Source organism: Apodemus sylvaticus, chromosome 22 (genome assembly GCF_947179515.1).
Source record: "Apodemus sylvaticus chromosome 22, mApoSyl1.1, whole genome shotgun sequence".
NCBI lineage: Eukaryota > Metazoa > Chordata > Mammalia > Rodentia > Muridae > Apodemus > Apodemus sylvaticus.
In genome coordinates, this window is record NC_067493.1 from 6,481,319 (window position 1) to 6,487,081 (window position 5,763).

General features: G+C 35.4%; 1 pseudogene; it reads left to right on the forward strand.

Annotated features, from left to right (window-relative positions):
* Positions 1–3,693: 3,693 nt before the first annotated feature.
* LOC127673238 (zinc finger protein 431-like) lies at positions 3,694–4,497 on the forward strand (annotated as a pseudogene).
* The last annotated feature ends 1,266 nt before the right edge of the window (positions 4,498–5,763 follow it).

Below are 5,763 nucleotides of genomic sequence, written 5' to 3' on the forward strand. Positions count from 1 at the left end.
GAAGACACTTTAGACATTTGAACTGTGTATGAGCTCCTTCAGACTATTAGGATCACTGTAGACTGAATGCATTTTCATCACAGGATAAACATAAGCCTATAGCATCCATGGTCAGAATGCAGTTCATTGGGTCCCCTGGGTATCCCCACAACGTGGGGCTTCAATTGTCTGCTGGGCTAAATGCATCTTCTCCGAATGAGGCCAGACATTGAAATCCAGTTAAAGGAACAGATACCAAAGACATGCAGCAGCTTTAGGGACACCGCCTGTTCCAGTTGTTGGAGGACCCTCATGGAGACTAACCTGAACTTCTGCTACTTATGTGCCAGGGGCCTTAGTCCAGCCTGTGTCTGCTATTTGGTTGGTGGCTCAGTCTCTCAGTGTCCCCAAGGTTATAGGTTAGTTGAGTCTGCTAGACTCCCTGTGGAGTTCCTACCATTTTCAGGGCCTTCAATCCTTCCCCAAATCTTCCTTAAGTATCTACAAGGTCCATCCCTTGTTCACTTTGGTTCTCTGCATCTATTTCAGTCAGCTGCTGGATGAAGGCTCTCATTGGACACTTACGAAAGTCTCCTGTCTGGGAGCATAACATTGTATCCATTATAATGTTAAGGATTGGAGACTGCCCATAAGGTGTGTCTCTAGCTGGACGAGTTTTCATTGGGCATTCAATCATTCTGTGCTCTAGGTGTGTTCCTAACTTTCTATTAGGTGGGAAACATTTTGTTCTGTGTGTCTACTGTGCTGTAGTTGAAACTGATCCTTCAGCTTTCTTCTCATGCTCCCATATAGTCAATATTTAAACTCTGTCCCTGAATCACATAAGATGCTTTAGCCCTATTTGCAATTAATGCTAAGTAATTTTGCAAGCCTGGGCGCTTAATTTTTTAATTTTATTCCTTTGTTTTTGTTTTTCAACAGAAATTCTCTCTGTGAAATCCTTCCTGTCCTCATAGTAGACATAGGGACCACATAACCCACCTGACATGTTTTTGCACAATAAGTATATATTTTTGTGAAACTTTTAATCCTCATGTTTCACTTTGAAATTTGGCCAAATATATAGGTTATATTCTATTTCTCAAGTTGATATGTGTTCATTACATCAATACTACTGGAGTCTTCAGAGTCCTTGGATTCCAGGTGTGTGATGTTCTTCCGCACACTTGTGACTGTTCTGAAATGTTTGAATAAATAATATTTTGCCTATGTATAGGAATATGTATATCATATGTTTCTTCTTTACACTTGTCATAAGATGGTCTCAGAATTCTTGATCTTGAAGTAATTAGTAGTTAATAGTCCCCATGTGTATCTGAGAAATTGACAAACACAATGTGGAAGACCAGCTAGAGCTTTCCATTGCTGAGCTCTTTCTCCTGCCTTGCATTGCTTATTTATGATCAAAATTTATATTACTATATTTTCATCTGTTCATTTGTAACTGTTTAAGCTTGCATTCCCTTCTAGTAAAATTTTATTAATGTTATAGTTTAATCTGTTGCACTTCATGCTTGTACAAGATGAGTACAGATCTGAAGTGAATGTATAGTTCTTGGTAGGGACTTTTAGTAAGGAACTGTGAGTTCTCTGTCATTTTTGTTTCCTTGGTTGATTTTTGTAGAGACTGAGGGTCTTAATATATAACTTTTGGTCTCATAGAACATATTACATAGGCCATGCCAGCATCCAGCTGTATGACATATACCTGCCTGTACCTCTATGACTAAGGACATGTGCAAATACACCCAGTTTACCCATCAGACTTGTAGTTAGTAATTGTTCATAAAATTTTTCAGATATCTGATCAGTATTGTGGATGTTTCCTGTGCATTTCCCTCTCAATTGGCATTTCCCTGTCAGGGCTGTATGTTATTCAAATTGTTCAAAAGCAAGACACATGAATTTCATAATTCAAGCCCCTTCTAAAATGACATAGTGATTGTAAATTCTGAGTCAAAATATAAGTGGATTGCCAAAATTATATGAATATGTTTTCGAGGAAACATGTGTTTTCTTTACATTGATGTTAGTATCATGCTTTGTGTTGTACACATGTATGGGATATTTAGGATGCAGTGACTTTGGATGATGTGCATGTGAACTTCACTGAGGAAGAGTGGAATTTGCTGGATCCTTCCCAGAAGAATCTCTACAAAGATGTGATGTTGGAAACCTACCTGAATCTCAATGCTATAGGTAAGACTGTTATTTTTTTCTAAGGAAAAAATGTTTATTTTTTATTGATGATCTCTTATTTTAATTGTGAATAGTGAAGATTGAGCTGAATAATTCAGTTTCACTAAATTTTCACTGTAACTTTCATGGTGCAGTGAAAATTCACAGTACCTTGATTATTTCCTAATTTCCAATAGTATATCATTCATTTCTGGTACTGTATTTTAGGCTATAATTGGGAAGACCAACATCTTGAAGAACATTTTCAAAGTATTAGAAGACATGAAAGGTAATTTTCATGTGCAAGCTGATACCAATTTGTCTCTGAGGAAATTTTAATATCTTATGGAATCTACAGCAAAAAATAAGAGTATAAAATAACAGTCCTTTAACTGTAGCTAGGATCATAATATTCTTACAAAACCATGTACTTCAAGATCCGATACCTGATTTGGATATACATGTAGCTTCTTTAGAGCTATGCTGTGGACCTGCCAATCTGTAGCGTCTCATAGTATTTAGAAACTGCACATTGAATAGTGATAAATTTATATCCAAAACATTTTAATAAGAAAATCATCCACAGAAAATTTGGTGATACTCATATACTTGTATTAATATGGTTCAGCTTGGTGAGAGGGAATTTTATTAGAATCAGGAATATTGTTGTGGAGAAACATTAGTCCATATTGTACATGTTATGAGAAACAAAAATTCAAACAGTGTGAGTGCAATGAGTAAACCTTTCATTTATCATTCTTTTATTAGGTATATCATGTGTCACAATGGATAATAATCATGTGAGCATAGGGATATGTAAAGAAGAAACATAAAATTTTTGTTCTAAAACAAGAATATATGTAGTATTCTGCCTTTGAAAGAAATTAGGAATATGAAAGACATTTGCAATTAGTTGGTTTTTTAGCTTTACAGGGCATATCCCAAAACTCATAGTGTAAAAAATCTTTAAGGGTACTAGGAATTTGGAAATTCTTCTGTGTGTCCTGGTTCCCTGTCTCACGTGCTGTAATTCACACTAGAGGAAAAATATGAATACAATCAGTGTTATACAGATCAGAGTCTTTCTAACTTTCTTCAGATAGCTAAAATACATCATATAAAAAGAGGGTGTTATAAATATGAGCCATGTAATAACTATCACTGGTGTCTTGAACAACTCATGATGAGGGAGAAAAACATGAACAAATAAAGTGCTAAAACCTTAAGATCTGCTGCTTCTTTACCATTAGACAAATTGTAAACATAATTCATATTGATTACATGATTGATCAGAGTAATGAATGTCATAAAGTTTTCACATGTGCTAATTATCATTGCAGGCATGTAAGAAGTCATAGTGGAGAGAAACCCTATGAGTGTAATATACGTGGTAAAGCCTTTACAAGATGCAGTAATCTCCAATATCATAAAACAACACATACTGGAGAGAACCCTTATGAATGTAATCAATGTGGTAAAGCCTTTACAAGACCCAGTCATCTCACATGTCATAAAAGAACACACAGTGGAGAGAAACCTCATGAATGTAATCAATGTGGTAAAGCCTTTGCACAGCGCAGTCATCTCAAAAGACATAAAATGACACATACAGGAGAGAAACTTTATGAATGCGATCAATGTGGTAAAGCCTTTGCACACCGCAGAAATTTTCAATATCATAAAAGAAAACATACTGGAGAGAAACCTTATGTATGCAATCAATGTGGGAAAGCCTTTGCATGTCACAGTACTTTCCGATATCATAAAGTAACACACACTGGAGAGAAACCTTATGAATGTAATCAATGTGGGAAAGCCTTTACACAGCATAGTGATCTCCAAATACATAAAAGAACACATACTGGAGAGAAACCTTATGAGTGTAATCAATGTGGTAAAGCTTTTGCACAACGCAGTCATCTCAAAAGACATAAAATGACACATACTGGAGAGAAACCTTATGAATGTAATCAATGTGGTAAAGCCTTTGCACAGCGCTGTAATCTCCAATATCATGAAAGAACACATACTGGAGAGAAACCTTATGAGTGTAATCAATGTGGTAACGCCTTTACACAGCGCAGTCATCTCCAAAGACATAAAATGACACATACTGGAGAGAAACCTTAAGAATATAATCAATGTGGTAAAGCCTTTGCAAGACCCAGTTATCTCCAAAGACATAAAAGAACACATACTGGACAGAAAACTTATTAATGTAATCAATGTGGTAAATTGTTTGCACCAGGGATAAGTCCCCAAAATCTGTGTGTTGGAGAGAAAATTATTGAATATGATCATGAATTAAGTGGGAGTTAGTAGGGTATCATAAAGTAGGATATGATAGACATGGGTGCTTGAGATTATTTCCACTCTGGGGATTTTTTTTTAATGCTTTTGCAAAGAAGTTTGCTGCCCTTGTCTGAAGAGTTTCCTTGAGGTTAAGGTAAAACTGTTTACATTAATTGTATTGACAAAGTAAGTCACGAAAATCACCGCATAGAACTTGGCCTGAAAGTTTTTAACAAACATAGAAACTAAGAAAGGAAAAATAAAAAAAAGAAAGGTTCAAAATACAAGGCATCATCAGGAAGTTGAATGACGTTTAATCTTGTGATCAAGTATATTCAAATGCATTAAAGGAATGGTTACATTAGGACAAGATTGCATTCACCTAAACATATGGATTTGCAGTTGCATGAAAGTGAACTGTATCATGTTAGGAATTATTATTACCTGGATACTGTTTTGATGTAGACACGTGAAGATACAATTATGTGTCAAATTGCCAAGAGATAGATTTGGATTCTGGGTTCAGAATTTAAAATATAAGCAGAAAGGCTTAGTTCATGTCATGGTGTTAAATGCTTTTTAACCCACCATTCAGGAGACGGAGTCATGCAGATCTTTGAGATCAAGGTAGATCTCTAAGCAAGTTCCAGGAAAGCCAAGATTAGGCAGTGATATATTTGAAATATTGAAAGCTGCTGATAATGGAATAGAGGGAGCCGTGTTCCAGCCCCAGTAAGCACCAGAACTCTGAGAATTTTATCATGAAGTGGTGTTGAATATTGTCAGAGAAGTTTACATTACCTCATGAGATGATCAATTCTTGGTTTTTACACTTTAATCCCATTTTGTTGAACCGTCACTGTTTCTAGAATGAAGCCTTCCTCATTGTTAATGGTGGACGATCTTTTGATGTGTTTAATATTTTATTTTATTTGTTTTACCTTTTAAGTATTTTTGAATCTGTGGTTTTAGGGATAATTGGTCTGTAATTCTCTTTAATTGCTCAGTCTTTCCTGACTGGATATATGAGTAATCAGGGGTTCAGAAAATAAATTGGCTAATATTTGTTTTGTTTCTATATTGTTGAATACACTGAATTCTTGTTAAATCCTCTTTGAAAGTCTGGTAGGACTCTACCCTAAAACTCATAGACGTGGGCTCATATTGGTGACATATTTTTAATGAATTCTGTTTTCCTTCATGTTTATGTCAGTTTAAGTTGTTTTTCTCTAGTTTAATTTTGGGATGTGGAATCTATTGAGGAAGTTAGCTATTTGTTTTAGAATTTCCTAG